Raw genomic sequence first — 19,263 nt, 5'->3', positions numbered from 1 at the left:
GATTAGAGAAATACAAATTAAAACAATTCTGAGGCACTACCTCATACCTATCAGCTTGGCTAATATGACAGAAAAGGAAAATGACAAATGTTGTAGATGTGTGAAAATTAAAACCCTAATGGAGTGGCGGTGGAGTTGTGAACTGTTCCAACCATTCTGTAAAGCAATTTGGAATTGTGTCCAAAGGGCTATAAAAACATGCATACCCTTTGACCTAGCAATACTATTACCAGATCTGTATCCCAAAAGAGATAAAAAACAAAAAGGAAAAGGACATATATGTACAAAAATATTTATAGCAGTTTTTTAGTGTTGGTAAATAATTGGAAATTGAGGGAATGCCCATCAATTGGGGAATTGCTGAGCAAATTGTACTTTGTGATTGTTATAGACTACTATAGTACTATAAGAAGTGATGTGCAGAATGCTCTCAGAAAAACCTGGAAAGACTTGCATGAACTGAAACAAAATAAAATGCACTGTGTACAAAGTAACAGCAATATTGTAAGATGATCAATTGTGAATGACTTAGCTATTCACAGCAATATAATTGTTCAAGCCAACTCTATAGGACTTATGATGAAAAATGGTATCCATCTCCCAAAGAAGAACTGATGGTGTCTGAGTATAGATTGAAGCATACTTTTTAAACCTTTCATTATTTTTCTTGAGGTTTTTTTGATCCATGTTTTCTTTCACTACATGATTATCATGGAAATGTTTTGCATGCCTACACAATTATAACCTATATCAAACTGCTTGCCTTATCAATGAGGAGGCTGTGGATGGAGGGAGAGAATTTGGAACTCAAAGTTTTAAAAATGAATGTTAATATTGTTTTTATATGTAACTGGGGAAAAACAAAATACTAAGTAAAAATTTGAAAAGAAATGAGAATGATGCAAGAATATTATTAAAAGAGAAATAACAACTTGATAAAAAGAGGCACAAAGAATATTAAAGAACTCCTTAAAAAGCAGAATTTGCCAAATGGAAAAAAAGGCACAAATCCTCACTGAATAAAATAAAAATTTAAAAGTTACAATTGGTCAAATGGAGGTTAATGACTCCATGAGACAACAAGAAACAATAAAACAAAGTCAAAAGATAAAAAATAGAAGAAAGTATGAAATATCTCATTCAAAAAACAACTGACCTGGAAAATAAATAGAAGAGAAATAGTTTAAGAATTATTGAACTACCTGAAAGCCATAATAAAAAGAACCTAGACATCATATTTCAAGAAATTGTAAAGGAAAATTGTCCAGACATCTTAGAACTGGAAGGTGATATAGAAATCAAAAGAATGGGCCACCTTGGTGGAACAGTTGATAGAGCACCAGCCCTGGCGTCAGGAGGACCTGAGTTCAAGTCCAGCCTCAGACACTTGACACACTAGCTGTATGACCCTGGGCAAGCCATTTAACCCCAAATGCCTCAAACACCACCCCCCCCCCAAATAAATTGAAAGAATATAGCAATCACCTCCTGAAAGAGATCCCATAATGAAAATTCCAAGGAATATTATAGTCTAATTCCAGAACTCCCAGGTCAAAAAGAAAATATTCCGAATATCTGATGAAATACAGGACTTACAAACATTCCTGAAGAAAAGACCAGAACTGAATAGAAAAAATTGACATTCAAACACAAGACTCAAGAGAAGCCTAAAAAGGCAAACATGAAAGAAAAGCCAGAAGGACTGTACAAGGTTAAATTGTTTACATTCCTACTTGGAAAGATAAAATATGTCGCTCCCAAGAACTTTATCATTAATAGGGCATTTAGAAGGCGTCTACATAGACAGACCACACAGACATGAGTCAATTATATTGAGAAGATCTCAAAAAAAAAGAGGTGAGAAAGAGAGATGCATTGGGAGAAGGCAGAAAGGAGAAAAAGAATGAAGAAAAGTATTTACATACAAGAGGCATGCAAGAAAGAGATTTTACAGTAGAGGGGAAGAAGAGGCTGTAGCAGACAATATTTGAACCTCATTCTCATTGCAATTGCTTCAAGGAGGGAAGAATATATGAACAAACTCAGTTAGGTATAGAAATCTATCTCACTCAACAGGGAAGGAGGGAAATGGAACAAAAGAAAAATGGGAGTGATAAAAATGAGGGCAAATTAAGGGAGGCAGTGGTCAGAAGCAAAACTGACTTTAGAGGAAGAAAGGGTAAAAAAGAGAAAGATTAACAAAAGAAAATAGAATTGAGAGAAATATGCAATCATCATAATTACGAATATAAATGGAATAAACTCACCCATAAAAAAGAAATAGATAGCAGGATCGATTAAAAAACAGAATCCAACAATATGTTGTTTACAAGAAACACACTTGATACAGAGACACATGTAGAGTTAAAGTAAAGGCCTGGAGCAAAATTTGTTATTCTTCAGCTGAGGCAGGGGAGGCAATTATTCTCAAACAAAGCAAAAGCAAAACTTGGCCTAATTAAAAGAGATAAACAAGGAAACTACATTTTCCTAAAAGATTCTATAGACAATAAAGTAACATCAATACTAAATATATATGCACCAAATGACATAGCATCCAAAATTTTAAAGGAAAAGTTAAATGAGTTACAGGAGGAAATAAACAGTAAAACTATACTAATGGGGGACCTCAACTTCACCCTCTCAGAACTAGATAAATGTAACCATAAAATTAATAATAAAAAAGTCATGGAGATGAATAGAATTTTAGAAAAGTTTGACATGATAGATTTCTGGAGAACAAATGAATGGGAATCGATAGGAGTATACCTTTGGTGAGCTGTACATGTCACCTTCACAAAATTGACCAAGTATGAGGACATAAAAGACTCATAAGCAAATGCGGAAAGGCAAAAATGTTAAATATACTGTTTTCTGACCATAATTCAATATAATTTACATTCATATTTTAAATTAAATGGAAACAAAATAATCTAATGCTGAAGAATGAATGGGTCAAAGAACAAATCATAAAAACAAGAATTTCATTAAAGATAATAACAACAATGTGTCAACATGCCAACATCTGTGGGATGCAGCCAAAGCACTACTTAGGGGGAAAATGTATATCTTTAAATGTGTACATCAATAAAAAAGAAAAGAACAAATCAATAAATCGAGCATAGAATTTTTTAAAAAAGAGAAAGGACAAATGAAAATTTTCCAATTAAACATTAAAATGGAAATCCTGAAAATCAAAGCAGAAATTAATAAAATTGAAAGGAAAGCAAACAAAAAATGATTGAACTAGGAAAACTAAAGTCCAGTTTTGTGAAAGTAAAAAAGAAAACAGAAAAAGTTCATTTGATTAAAAAAAAAAAGAAAGAAGAAAACCAAATCACCAGTATCGAAAATGAAAAGGGTAAGTGTATGACCAATGAAAATTAAATTAAAGCAATTATTAGGAGTTATTTTGCCCAATTGTATGTCAGTAAAACTGATAATCTAAGGGAAGTGGATGAACATTTATAAAAATGTAAATCCTCAGATTAAGTGAAAAGGAAATAGTATGGTTATAAACCCCATCTTAAAAAAAAAATTGAACAAGAAATCAAATAGCTCCCTTAAAAATATCCCCTAGACCAGACGGATTACAAGAACATTTTAATTACAACTTAAAAAACAATTTAGTCCAATACTATATATATTATTTGAAAAAAGAGGTAAAGAAGGAGCTCTACCAAATTCCTTCTATGGCATAAATATAGTTTTGATACCTAAACCAAAGCGAGCAAAAGCAGGGAAAGAAAACTATGGGCCAATGTCCCCAATGAATATTGATGCAAAAGAAATTAAATAAAATACTATCAAGAGAATTACAGCAATATATCATAAAGACCATACATTATTACCAGGTGGGACTTATGCCAGGAATGCAAGGCTAGTTCAATATTAAGAAAACTATTGGCAAAATTGACCATATCAATAAAAAAAACAAAACAAAAATCATAAGATTACGTCAATTGATGCAGAAAAATCTTTTGACAAAACACAGCACTCCTTACTATTAAAAAAACAGTAGAAAGCATAAGAATAAATGGAGCTTTTTAAAAAATGATAAGTAGTAGCTATCTAAAAGCAAGAGCAAGCATTATCTGTAATAGGAATAAATTAGAAGTCTTCTCAGTAAGCTCAGAAGTGAAGCAATGATGTCCATTATCACCAGTATTATGTAATACTGTACTAAAAGTGCTAGGTATTAGCAATAAGACCAAAAAAAAAGGAAAGAAATTGAAGGAATAAGACTAGACCATGAGGAAAGAAAACTATCACTCTTTGCAAATGATATGATGGTATATTTAGAAGAAGAGAGAAACCTAGAGAATCAACAAAAAAAGTTGAAAAATTAACAACTTTAGTTGTTAATTGCAGAATTTAATTGCAGAATAATTGCAGAATATAAAATCCACAAAAATCATCAGCAGTTTAAGATATTACCAGCAAAATCCAGCAGCAAGAGATAGAAAGAGAAATTCCATTTAAAATAATTTCGTACAATATAAAATACTTGAGAGTCTACCTGCCAATTACAAAATACTGTTCATACAAATATAGGCAGATCTAAACAACTGGAGAAATATTAATTGCTCATGGGTAGGCTGAACCAATGTAATAAAAATGTCTACTATACCTAAATTAAATTATTTCAGTGCCATACCAATCAAACTACTAAAGAACTATTTTTTAGATCTAAAAAAAATAACAAAATTCATCTGGAAGGAAAAAAAAGATTAAGAATATCAAGGGAACCAGTTTTTAAATAGTGAAGGAAGGTGGCTTAGTTGTATCAAATTTCAAACTATATTACAAAGTGGTAAACAAAACAATCTGGTACTGGCTAAGAAATAAAGTGATAGATCTGTAGAATAGATTAGGTGCACAAACATACAATAGTAAATGTCCATAGTAATCTAGTGTTTGATAGTCCCAAAGATCCAAGTCTTTAGGGTGAGAACTCACCATTTAACAAAAATTGCAAAGAAAACTAAAAAGCAGAAACTAGAAATAAACCCAACCTCTCACACCATATGCCAAAGTAAGGTCAAAATGGGCAGATAATTTATACATAAAGGGTGATATCACTGGCAAAGTAAGGGAACATGGAAATTTTTACCTTTCAAATCTATGGACTGACCAAACAAGAAATGGAGAGGATCAAAAGGAAAAAAGGGGATAGTTTTGGTTGTTTTTATCCAGTCATACAGTCATGTTCAACTCTTTATGTCTCCATGGACCATAACATGCCAGGCCCTCCTATCCTCCACTGTCTCTCAAAGTTTGTCAAAGCTCATGCTGGTTGCTTCCATGACACTATCTATCCATCTCAACCTCTGCTGTGCCCTTCTCCTTTTGCCTTTCCAATGAGTCCTGTCTTTTCATGAGGTGGCCAAAGCTTCAGCATTTGACATTCGAGTTAATAGTCTGAAATAATTTCTTTAAGTATCAACTGATTAGATCTCTTTATTGTCCAAGGGATTCTCAAAAATCTTCTTCAGCACCAGAATTTGAAAAGCATCGATTCTCTGATGATCACCTTTCCTTATGGTCCAATCATCATAGTTATACTACTAGAAAAACCATGGCTTTGATTATATGGACCTTTGTGGCAAGGTGATGTTTCTGCTTTTTAGTATGCTGTCCAGATTTTTCCAGCAAGTACTTTTAATTTCATAGCTGCAGTCCCCATCTACAGTGATCTTTGAGTCCAAGCATATAAAATCTGAAAATGCCTCAATTTCTTCTTCCTTTATTTGCCAGGAAATAATGTTGTAACATAGTGTAATGTTAATAGAAGATCTTCCCCATCCATTAATAGGTTTGTGTGACCACATGTGTTCATTCACAGCTGTAATACATCCTGAGTCCAACAGAGTGTACTGGGGGAGAAACTTGCCTAAAGAGGAGCTTGTGTAGAGGGAGGTTTGCTTATGAGAAGACTTGCTTGTAGAAAGGCTTTCACACCTTTTGGTACTAAACTAATTAGGCACTGAGTCACATGGATTGTGATGCCTTCTGGCTCTGGGAAGAGTATATATACTCTAAGGTGAGATTTTGCTTTTGGGAGTTTGCTTATGAGAAGGACCTTTTGATTCCCCTGGATGGGACTCTGAGTAGCTGTTTGTTCAGTTCCTGGCCCCGCCCCTCTCCCCCCCCCCCCACTACTCAGACGTATCTGATCCCTTCTGATCCAGTGGTGTATGTAGATGGTTGTATTACTTTGTTCAGACAGCTGGAGCTCTGTCTGTTGGTCTTTGTATTAATTTCTCTGCTTATATTTTCTCCATGTTCAGGGTGCTGACTTTGCCAAGATTTCAGTTTTTTTATGTTAATTTTAAGCCAGCTTTTATACAATCCTCTTTCACCCTCATCAAGAGGCTTCTTAATTCTTCTTCACTTTCTGCCATCAGAGTGGTATTATCTATATATCTGAGACTATTATTTCTCCCAGCAACCTTAATTCTGGCTTTTGATTTATCCAGCCCAACATTTCAGATAATGTACTGTGCATATAAGTAGGTAAGGTGACAATATATAGGCTCATTATTGATTAGAAAAATGTAAATTGAAACAACTCTGAGATGCCATATCACACTTTCAAATTGGCTAACATGACAGAAAAGAAAAATGACAAGTATTAGAGCATATGTGGAAAAGCAGGGACACCAATGCACTATTGGTATAAGTTGTAATCTTGTTCAATCATTCTGGAGAGTAATTTGGAACTATGCCTGAGAGCTGTTAAAGTGTGCATACCCTTTGACCCAGCAATACTACTAGTAGGACTGTATCCCAAAGAAATCAAAGGAAAAGGAGCCATATTTACAAAAATATTTATAGCAGCTATGTTTGTGGTAGCAAAGAATTGGAAATTGAGGAGATACCCATCAATTGGGGAATGGCTGAACAAGTTGTAATATATGGTTTTGATGGAACTCTATTGTACTTTAAGAAATGAGTAGTAGAATTGTTTCAGGAAAACCTGTAAGATCTAGATGAATTTATGCAGAGTGAAGTGAGCAGAACCAGGAGGTCATTGTGCAATCTGTGAAAGACTTGGCTACTCTGATCAATACAATGATCCAAAACAGTTCCAAAAAACTCCTGATGAAAAATCCTATCCACCTGTAAATAGTGAACTAATTAACTCTATGTGCAAATTGAAGTATAATTTTTTCACTTTATTTTCTTGCTTTCCTGAAATGTGGATAATATGGAAATATGCTTTGTATGATTTCAAATGCATGATTTATACCATGCTACTCACCTTCTTAGTAGAATGAGAGAATTTGGGGGACAGAGTCAAAACTTCCGAGAGAAGCCAGGAAGTTGCCTAACTCTCCCCAGTATCCCTTGGAAACAACATTAAATCAAGCCTCTAACTTGATTCTGGAGTGACAGAACCTACAAAAAAGATGGAGTGAAACAATTTTCTGCCTTAAGATACCTTAGAAAGACTTCAGAAAAGGGCTGTCTCACTTGGATGCAAGGGTAGTTCAGCCCAGCACAGATGATGTCTGGGCAGACAAGGAGGAGGTTCTTAGCCGCAGCGCAGATCAGCGACTGAGGCTCCTTTGTTTTGTATCAGCAGGCCAATGGCACAGCAGGCCTGCTGTGGGGCCTCCAGCCCCAGTACATAAGGCAAATTGCCAGCTCTGGAAATCAGGCAACCACAGGTGCAACTAGGCTGGGCCACCCCAGCACAGTGAGCAAGCTGCCAGTATCTGAGGCCCCAGGGCACAAAGTTAGTGATGAAACCTCTGGCCTCCAGTACAAGAAGCTTGAGACAGTGCCCCCTATGCCCCAGGAGCAGAGTTCAACTTTAAAGCCACTAAATCGGCAAAAATATGAGCAGAAAGCAAAAAAGAACCTTGACCATAGAGAGCTTTTATGGTGACAGGGAAGATCAAAACACAAACTCAGAAAAGGACAACAATATCATAATGGCTACATGTGAAATGTCAAAGGGGAATATGAATTGGTCTGAAGCCCAAAAAGCCTTATTGGAAGAGCTAAAAAAGGATTTTAAAAGTCAAATAAGAGATGTAGAAGAAAAATTGGGAAAAGAAATGAGAGGATGCAAGAGAGTCAATAGCTTGGAAAAGGAAGGACAAAAATTGATGGAAGAAAACAATTACTTAAAAAATACAATTGGCCAAGTGGAACAAAAAAAACATCCGGTGAAGAAAACAACTCCTTAAAAAGTAGAATTGGGTAAATGGAAAAGGAGGTGCAAAAACTAGCTGAAGAAAATAATTACTTAAAAATTAGAGTTGGGCAAATGGAAGCTAATGACTCTGTGAGACATCAAGAATCAGTCAAACAAAATCAAAAGGATGAAAAAATACAAGAAAATGTAAAATAGCTCCTTGGAAAAAAACAACTGACCTGGAAAAGAGATCCAGGGGACATAATTTAAGAATTATTGGTCTACCCAAAAGCCATGATTAAAAAAGGAGCCTGGATAGTATTTTTCAAAAAATTACCAAGGAAAACTTCCCAGATATCCTTGAATGAGAGGGTGAAACAATTATTGAAAGAATCCACCGATCACCTACTGAATGAGATCCCAAAATGAAAACTCCAAGGAATATTGGAGCCAAATTCCAGAATTATCAAATCAAGGAGAAAATATTGTAAGCAGCCACAAAGAAACAATTCAAATATCATGAAGCCAAATCAGGCTGTAGGCCTCCACCTTCCCAAGAAGGAACACGTGACCTTGTGGAAATTCTTCTAATGTAGAGGCCAGTGAAGATGCCTTCCACAAGTAAGGTTTATTTTTTTTTCTGGATACATTTTATTTAATATTTTAGTTTTCAAGATTGATTTCCACAAGATTTTGAGTTACAAATTTTCTCCTCATTTCTACCCTCCCCCCATTCCAAGATGGCATATATTCTGATTGCCTCATTCCCCAGTTGGCCCTCCCCTCTTTCACCACACTCCCCCCCCACCCTGCCATCACCTTTCCCCTTACTTTCTTGCAGGGCAGGATAAATTTCTATGCCCCATTCCCTATATAGCTTGTTTCCCATCTGCATGCAAAACATTTTTTAAAAAATTTTTAAGCATCTGCTTTTAAAACTTTGAGTTCCAAATTCTCTCCCCTCTTCCCTTCCCACCCACCCTCCTTAGGAAGGCAAGCAATACAACATATATCACACATGTATCATTATGCAAAACACTTCCACAATGCTCATGTTGTGAAAGGCTAATTATATTTACTTCCATCCTATCCTGCCCCCTTTATTCAATTTTCTCCCTTGACCCTGTCCCTTTTCAAATGTGTTTCCTTTTGATTACCTCCTCCCCCTATCTGCCCTCCCTTCTATCATCCCCCCTTTTTATCCCCTTCTCCTTACTTTCCTGTGGAGTAAGGTACCCAGTTGAGTGTGTATGTTATTCTCTCCTCAAGTTAAATCCGATGAGAGTAAGATTCACTCATTCCCCCTCACCTGCTCCCTCTTCCCTTCCAACAGAACTGCTTTTTCTTGGCACTTTTATGCAAGATAATTTACCCCATTCCTTCTCTCCCTTTCTCCCTCTCTCAATATATTCCTCTCTCACTACTTAAATTTATTTCATTCTTTTAGATATCATCCTTTCATATTCAACTTATCCTGTGCCTTCTGTCTATTTTCCCTTCAACTCCCCTAATACTGAGAAAGGTCTCCTGAATTACACACATCATCTTTCCATGTAGGAATGTAAACATAACAGTTCGACTTTAGTAAGTCCCATACAAATTCTCTTTCTTGTTTACCTTTTCATGCTTCTCTTGATTTTTGTATTTGAAAGTCAAATTTTCTATTCAGCTCTGGTCTTTTCATTGAGAAAGCCTGAAAGTCCTCTATTTAATTGAAAATCCATATTTTGCCTTGGAGCATTATACTCAGTTTTGATGAGTAGGTGATTCTAGGTTTTAATCCTAGCTCCTTTGACCTCTGGAATATCATATTCCAAGCCCTTGGATCCCTTAATGTAGAAGGTGCTAGATCTTGTATTATTCTGATTGTGTTTCCCCAATATTCAAATTGTTTCTTTCTGACTGCTTGCAGTATTTTCTCCTTGACCTGGAAACTCTGCAATTTGGTGACAATATTCCTAGGAGTTTTCTTTTGGGGATCTGTTTCAGGAGGCAATCGGTGGATTCTTTCAATTTCTATTTTACCCTCTGGCTCTAGAATATCCGGGCAGTTTTCCTTGATAATTTCTTGAAAGATGATATATAGGTTCTTTTTTTTGATCATGACTTTCAGGTAGTCAAATCATTTTAAAATTATCTCTCCTGGATCTATTTTCCAGGTCAGTGGTTTTTCCAATGAGATATTTCACATTGTCTTCCATTTTTTCATTCCTTTGGTTCTGTTTTATAATATCTTGATTTCTCATAAAGCCACTAGCTTCCACTTGCTCCAATCTAATTTTTAAGGTAGTATTTTCTTCAGTGGTCTTTTGGACCTCCTTTTCCATTTGGCTAATTCTGCTTTTCAAGGCATTCTTCTTCTCATTGACTTTTTGGAGCTCTTTTACCAGTTGAGTTAGTCTATTCTTTAAGGTGTTATTTTCTTCAGTATTTTTTTGGGTCTCCTTTAGCAAATCGTTAAGTTGTTTTTAATGGTTTTCTTGCATCACTCTTATTTCTCTTCCTAATTTTCCCTCTACTTCTCTAACTTGCTTTTCCAAATGCTTTTTGAGCTCTTCCATGGCCTGAGACCAATTCATATCTTTCTTGGAGGCTTTTGATGTAGGCTCTTTGACTTTGTTGACTTCTTCTGCCTGTATGATTTGATCTTCTTTGTCACCAAAAAAGGAATCTAGAGTTTGAGGTGAGTCTGAGTCCATTTTGACTGCCTGTTCATATTCCCAGCCAACTACTTGACCCTTGAGCTTTTTGTCAGGATACGGTTGCTTGTAGAGTAGAGACTACTTTGTCCTAAGCTTTAGGGTCCAAGCACTGCTGTTTTCAGAGCTACTTCTACTCCACCTTTACCCCAAGCTCTGTTACAGCAGCTCTCCTCCTCCCCCAAAAACTGCCCACCAGGACTGCCATTCAGATCCAAGCAGGGCACAGCAAGAGAATCTGCCTTTGTGCTCACAAAGCACTCCTTGCATTTCCGCTCTGATCCACTGCTAGATTCCTCCCACTGTGTGAGCCAGGGACTGGGGAAGCTGCTGATGCTGGCACTCTGGAGGCAGCCTCAGAAGCTTTCTGCTCCTGCAACTGCAGTGGCTGCATGACCTCCTCCACCCCCAGAGCTGGTAGCTGGACCACTCTGAACTCAATCCTACAGTTTCCCCCTAACCTGCTCTTTGGCATTTGAGGGTTGAGAAGTCTGGTGACTGCCACAGCTCACTGTTTCATGGCCTCAAGGCCTGTTCCAGCTGGCTGCTTCTGGGTCTGGTCTGTCCCAGTGCGGCCCACGCTGGGCTGCCCTCAGCTCTTAGCACTGTGCGACAGACCCTTCCTGGGAACCATCCAGGCTCTCCTGGGATGGAGATGTATTTCCCTCTGCTATTTTCTGGGTTCTGGAGCTCTAGAATTTGTTCAGAGCCATTTTTTACAGGTGTTTGGAGGGATTTGGGAGAGAGCTTAAGCAAGTCCCTGCTTTCCTGCTGCCATCTTGGCTCTGCACCCCAAGTAAGGGTTTTTTACTATGGATGGCAGGAGTCCAGGAAGTTTTTCTGTATGCAGAAGCACTTGCCACCCATCTTTGCTTAGGTTCTTTTTATATCTATAGTTTAAAATATGAAATAATTCCTGTGCCATATTTCATTTATTTAATCCTAAATTATCTCATTTGTCCCATGCCTAGAGTTTAGGCTCAAAGAAAACCTCCAAGCAGAGTTTATCCCCATTTCTCATTGATTTTTATTTCTTTCACAATTTATTATGACCAGAAAGGAAAACATTCACTTTATAGGTTAAAGTACACTTATGGTATGAAATTGAAATCACAACGACTTAGTATTCAACTTTAAGCCACTGCATGACCCTGGTAAAGATACGAAGAACGTCTCCCTTTATACTCCACAGTTCTTAGCTAAGTATATCCTTGGAAACTCAGTGACCTATTAGGAACACATATTCCTTAGCTCCACATTCATAGTCCACTAGGAAAATGGATTATTGTCCTTAACAGGGAAGCAAGGGGATGAAGTTCTTACAATGCCAGGTCTGAAGGCAGGAAGACTCATTTTCCTGAGTTCAAATCTGGCCTTTGACACTTACTAGCTGTGTGACCCTGGGTGAGTCACTTAACCCTGTTTGCCTCAATTCTTCATCTATAAAATGATCTGGAGAAGGAAGTGGCAAAACCATTCCAGCCTATTTTCCAATAAACCTCCTAACGGGGTCACAAAGAATCAGATAAGACTGAAATGACTGAACAACAGATTGTGTTTGTCATTTGTTTTCAAAGAGGACCATGATGTCAGGAAAATGATGACATGACTTGCAATTGACTTTGATTTGAGTGAGTGAGGGCTGTGCAAGGTTACCAGCCTCACTTTCTCCTCCAGAACCATCTGGGTCCAGTGGTCTGATATTCACCAGGATGACTGGAGATGGCCCAGGATGCAATGGGAGACCGACTGAACAACAAAAGTTTTCTTAACATACAGTCTAACTCCAAGGGGCTGATTGAGTGATTAATCTGAGAATTCTAGGGCAATAACCATTTCTGTCTTCTCCCAAGGACAGGCATTCTACATTCCCAGGCCTGCCCTTAGAATTTGAGCTCAGCACCATACCAGACTGTCTGCACCTTCTCCAGCTAGTCTCTATTAGGCCTCCTTGATGTCTCTAGCATGATTGATACTGCAACCATGTTGCTGCCATGTCCTGTCTCTCTATGATGCATTTCTAGCCTGGTGATCCATCCATTCCCCTGAATGTGTCCTGTCTCTGGGAGAGAAGGTCAAGGCCTCATGTTTGAATGACCAAATTAACCCCTTTTAAAGCAGCTGAATCATCCAACTCCACGTGGGTCTCAATTAGTGCAAATAATGCCTCTCTGAAGTAGTCCTGTACATTCAAATTTGTGCTATTTGAAGTTACAGCTCTGTAAAATATGGTCATTGGTTCTAGCCCAATGGATATGTGCACTGTAGATTTGAATTATGCTACTGCTTTCAGACATTCATTATTAGCTCTAATCTGGAGCCAGTTATACATACCACTCTCACATTTATTCCTGTGGTGCCTAATCCAGAAGCAGAAGGAAACAACTGTGTCCTGGAACAAATCCCAGTCATTTCAAAATGACAAAAAATCAGAGAAAAAAGGGGGAAATGGCAGTGAGTTGGAATGAATGTTCTGACCCAAAGTAAATGGCAACTGAGATTTCATAGCAATTGCCAACGGTCTGGTCCACCTCTGTCTCTCACTGTGCTCTCTGATTCATAATACCACCCTAATACCTTGGTCCCATCTCCATCCCAGGATCTCTGTCTCAGCCACTGCAGCGATCTAAGATCTGTCCCAGCTGTCTAAGCCATTTAGGAGTTCAATGGTAGCAGCAGTAATCCATTCTGTGCCCAGGTACTAGGAAGAAATCGAATGAAGGGAAGGCCAGCAGTCTTCCCAAAGGGGTAATAGTTATGAAAAATTTCACTCTGTCATCCAACCTTTCAATTTCTGTCTGAAATTTGTGCTCAAGTAATTTTGCTTTTAGTGCCCTACTGACTCAGTTTCCCCTGTGGTAGACCCTAGGGCCCTTTCTGGCTTCCATAGAAATTAAACATGTTGCAGGTCCAGAGTGAAACCTAAGTGGATCTTAGAGGCACAATGGCCAGAATGAAGGGAAAACAAAAATAGTCCTGCTATCTTTTACCCTGATTGGACCACAAATTCAATGTTGTTTCCTTTTTTGGACACTTTAGCACAGCTTATATAAATGCTAAAGATCCTTATCCCAACTCCCATTCTCACTTATGGGTCTCCAGTCCAGAAGTAAGGCTATATCTCCTTATAGCTAATTAATTTCATGCTAAGTCATACTTCCCTATCTCTGAACTTAGTTCAGAACTTCAGCTGGCCTGTGATGGGTTAAGTTTAGAAATCCAGTTCTCCTACTAATCACTGTTCTATTATTGCCTCACGTAAATCTGTTATCCATGAGAGATGAAGGTGGACACCAAGAAGTCTGGTCCACTCTCTCTTGCAGGCAGACTCAAACAATGAACATTTCTTAGCCACAGGAATTTAGCTTCCCTCTGAGTTAGTTTAAAGTTATAATTAATGGGAAAACTGTTATCTATCATACCTTCAGCTCCTAGGAAAATACGAAGACGTCTTGTGTTATCTTTAAGTCCTGCAGTTAGCTCTAAGGGATACATTGTCCATCCTTGCCTGTCCTTGTCCTATTAAGGAGGGTCCCATCTCCCTCCTTGGATTCAGATAGTATGCTATCCTTGGTCCTCTATCAATAGTCACAGGATGCAGATAGATCCCATAAATCAACAAAGTATTCTCCTATGACAGAGAGGAGTGGTTACTAGCCCCACATGGGTGCTTGTTGTCTTGACTCCCATGGATTTCATTGTTTTCCCCACCCACCCAGCTCTGTTCTTTGTTCTCAAGTAGTTCCCCAAACTACATGAAAGCTAGTAAGTCCTACCTTAGGGTTTTTGTCATAGAGTGAGGCCATTGATTCAATTTGTTTGTTATTGATAGCCTAACTCACAAATTGCTCATGCTCAGATCATTGTCTCTCAGTTTATTTAACTTTTTTAGAACTTTGATAATATTTTATTTTTTTTCTGATTTCATGTTAAGAAAATTTTCAACATAAGCTTTTATAAGATTTTGAGTTCCAAACTTTTTTCTCCTTCTCTTCCTCTCCTTCCCCCTCCCCAAGAGACAGGCAATATGACATAGAGTATACATGTAAAATCATATTAAACATATTTACATGTTAGTCATATTATGAAAGAATAATAACAAAAGGGAAAAATCAAGAGAAAAAAAAGCAAACAAAAAAAGGTGAATATAATATGCTTTGGATCCACATTCAGACTTCATAGTTTTTTCTCTGGATATGGATAGTATTTTCCATCATGAGTCTTTTGCAATTATCTTAGATTATTATGTTGCTGAGAAGAGCCAAATCTATCAAAGTTGATCATCACACAATGTTGCTGTTACTGTGTATAATGTTCTCCTGGTTCTGCTCATTTCACTCAACATCAATTAATTTAAATCTTTCCAGATTTTTCTGAAATCTGACCACTCATCATTTTGTATAATACAATAGTATTCTATTACATTCATATACCATGACTTGTTCAGCCATTCCCCAATCGATGGGCATCCTATCAATTTCCAATGCTTTGCCACCACAAAAAGAGCTGTTATAAATATTTTTGTGCATGTGAGTCTTTCCCCCTTTTTTTGATCTTTTTGGGATACAGACCTAGTAGTGGTATTGCTGGATCAAAGGGTATGCACAATTTTATAGCTTTTTGGGCATAGTTCAAATTGCTCTCCAGAATGGTTGGATCAGTTCACAAGTTCACCAAGAGTGCTTTAGTGTCCCAGTTTTCCCACATCTTCTCCAACATTTGTTGTTTTCCTTTTTTTTGTCATATTAGCCAATATGCTAGGTGTGAGGTGATACATCAGAGCTGTTTTAATTTGCATTTCTCTAATAAAAAATGATTTAGAGCACGTCTTCATATGACTATAGCTAGCTTTGATTTCTTCATCAGAAAACTGCCTGTTCATATCCGTTGACCATTTGCCAATTGGGGAATGGCTTGTATTCTTATAAATTTGACTCAGTTCTTTATATATTTAAGAAATGAAGCCTTTATCAGAGACACTGTAAAGATTGCTTCCCAGCCTTCTGCTTTCTTTCTAATCCTGGTTGCATAGGTTTTGTTTGCACAAAACGTTTTTATTTTAGTATAATCAAAATTATCTATTTTACATTTCATAATGCTCTCTATCTCTTGTTTGGTCATGACTTCTATCTTCTCCTGGATCTGATTTTTTAGCAAGATGTAGCTTCCTCCTTCATCTCTTTTAATTAGGTCTATTTTTGCTTTGTCTGAGATCAGGGGTGCAACCCCTGCATTTTTTTTTCACTTCAGATGAAGCATAATAGATTCTGTACCAGCCCCTTACCTTTACTCTGTGTGTATCTCTCTGCTTTAATTTTGTTTCTTATACACAACATATTGTTTTCGATCCACTCTGCTATCTGCTTCCATTTCATGGGAGAGTTCATCTACTTCACATTCACAGTTATAATTACTAACTGTGCATTTCTCTCCATCCTATATTTCCTCCTCTTTTTCCTTTCTCTCCTTTTATTCTTTCCTTTCTTGACAATATTTTCATTCTGTCTTCCACCTCCCCTAGTCTGCCCTCTCCTCTGTGAGCTCCATCTCCCCCCCACCTCCCACTTTAGTTAATCTCCTCCCCTCCTACTTTCCTGTTGAGTAATATAGATTTCTATATTCACTCGATTGTGTATATTATTGCCACTTTGAACCAATACTGATGAGACTAAGGTTCAAGCGATGCCTGTCACACATCCTCCCATCTTTCACTCCACTGGAATAGGTTTTTTATTTGAAATAATTTACCTCATTCTACCTCTACTTTCCTTCTGCAGTGTACTCCACTTTCTCATTCATTAATTATTTTTTCTGTCATCCCCTGAAATTCATCTTGTGTCTGTACCACTGTCTGTGTATATTCCTTCTAGCTGTAGTATTAGTGGTACAATTTTTAAGAATTATAAGTATCATCTTTCCATATGGGGATGTAAACAGTTCACCTCTATTGAATCCTTTGTGTTTTCTTTTACCTTTTTAGGCTTCTCATATGTCTTGACATTAGAGACAAACAAATATTAAGCTCCTTTTCCAACTCTTTCATGCGTTCTTTCTGGGCTTGAGACCACTTCCCATTTTTCTTTGGGGCTTTGCCCATAGATATTTTGACATTGTTGTCCTCTTCTAAGTTTGTGTCTTGATCTTCCCTGTCAACATAATACCTTTCTGTGGTCAGATCCTTTTTTTTTTTTTGTTATTTTTTGCTCATCTTTTCTGGCCCTTTCCCTTACTTTGAAATTTGAGCTCTCCTCCTTGCGTAGAAGGGGTACTATCTCAGGCTTCTTATGCTAGGGGTTTCAGGCCCTTCTGTTCACATGGTGCTGCACTGATGTTTATATTTCCCTAAGGCCCACAGGGGATCCTAATGGCTGGTGCTGTGCTGAGGAGGTGAGGGTGGGAGGGAAGCTAGTGCTACTGGAGGCTATAGGGTTCTGGCAGATTACCTAGTGCTGAGTCAGGGTGCTATCATTGGTGTCTGGCAAGTGCTGAGGCATGTGAAATATTTCTGCTTTTCCCCAGGCTACACTGATGCACTCAGTGGTCTAGCTGCTATCAGTTGTCTATTTGCCCAGAGGTATGCTAGAATGTGTGGCAGTTCTTGGAGCTGGAGTCTGCCGATTCCTCTGGCTATACTGAAACTTCTGGTGGTGGGGCCTGGTGTTGGCATTTATCTGTTCCACCACACTGGGGCTCAAGATCTCCTGCTGGTTTGCTGGGGTCAAACTTGCCACTGGCTTGCTGGGACACTTCCTGTCCTGGATTGTGCTCCTTTTTTACCTGAGTGAGAGAGATCTTTCCTGCTTATCTTCCAAGTTCCTGGGATAAAATATTATTTCATCCTGTCTTTTTTCTGGTTCCCCTGTTCCAGCATTTGTTTTGGGGCACTTTTTCATGGTCATTTGGAGGTGAATATTGGAGAGTTATGATTTACTGCTTACTGTGCCATTTTGGCTCCCAGAAGTCCTAATATCTCTCTGTATTCTGTTAATGTTTTTGTAGTCTTTCATCTCCTTTAAATAAACATTTTGTATTCATTTTTATCTATCGTATTTGTATCTATGTCTACACCCTAAGTAATTTTCTCTTCAGCTCTTCCTTGGAGCATAAAGGAGTCAACAAAGCAAATCAACACATTGAATAGTCTGAAACCATCAATTGCTCCACAAGTATTTATTGAGTGCCTACTGTGTGGTAGGCACTAGGGATCCAAAGACAAAGAGAAAGCAGTTCTTATCCTTGAGAAGCTTTCATTCTATCCTGCAGAGGCAGCATATACCTACATAGGAACAGGCCATCACCTCTCTGCCAAGACGTGGTAAGAAGGCTTCATCATCAATCCTTTGAAATAGTGGTGTCAAACTCAAATAGAAACCTGTGACCACGTATTGACTTAGAAAACCACAAATTAACATTATCTATGTTGTATTGAGGGGCAACTAGGTGGTGCAGTGGATGGAGCACATCCCTGAGTCAGGAAGACTAATTTTCCTAAATTCAAATCTGGCCTCAGCTACTCATGGGTGAGGAGACAGGAAGCCCAAGGCTCAAGAGTGAAGAGGTTTCTTTTGCCAACATTCAACACACCACACTTGGAACATGGGAAATATATTGGCTAACTTCTAATGGTTGGTCTAGTTGCTGCAGGAAAGACAACCATTTTGTACAAACTGAAGCTAGGTGAAATAATAAGTACTATTCTTACTACAGGTTTCAATGTAGAAACTGTAGAACATGAAAGCATTAGCTTCACAGTGTGGGATGTAAGTGGCCAGAACAAGTTCCAAGCCATATGGTGCCATCATTTTCAGAACAGACAAGGACTTATTTTTGTGGTTGGCAAAAATAATAGAGAATGAGTGAATGAGGTGCAAGAAGAACTGGTTAGAATGTTGGCAGAGCTTAGAGATACCATCTTACTAGTGTTTGCTAACAAACAGGATCTTCCCAATGCCATGAATGCTGTTGAAATCACATATAAACTTAGACTGCATTCTCTTCATCATAGAAACTGGTACATCCAAGCCACCTGTGCCACTAGTGGGGATGGGTTCTATGAAGGACTGGACTGATTATCCAATCAGCTCCAAAACCAGAAAGGAAACAATAAAAGTTCTCTCCTTATTTAACTCTTACTCACCCTTTGAATCTATGTGGCAAACTGTGCTACTTTGTGGTATTGAGTGCTCAAAGCTAATTTTTCCTACCCCTTGTCACAGTCTGTATTGCACCATGTTATAAATGTGGCAAATACAGCCTTGAAAACAGGTTTCTTATTTAATGTAAATAGTTTTTGTTTTCAATGTGGGCAGTTTCTGGCACTCTTATGAAATATTGCTCAGCTTTTTTAAAATTGTAAAATAATCAACTCACCATTTAGTACTGGGAAGGGTTTTTAAGCAAATTGACACTTGGGTTGCA

The 19,263-nt window shown here is 37.8% G+C and overlaps 1 pseudogene; it reads left to right on the top strand.

Moving 5' to 3' along the window:
• The first annotated feature begins 9,039 nt into the window (after positions 1 to 9,039).
• On the top strand, positions 9,040 to 18,971 carry LOC118833648 (annotated as a pseudogene).
• Positions 18,972 to 19,263: the final 292 nt, after the last annotated feature.

The sequence above is a fragment of the Trichosurus vulpecula genome, chromosome 1 (assembly GCF_011100635.1).
Source record: "Trichosurus vulpecula isolate mTriVul1 chromosome 1, mTriVul1.pri, whole genome shotgun sequence".
NCBI lineage: Eukaryota > Metazoa > Chordata > Mammalia > Diprotodontia > Phalangeridae > Trichosurus > Trichosurus vulpecula.
This window is presented reverse-complemented; position numbering and strand designations above follow the sequence as displayed.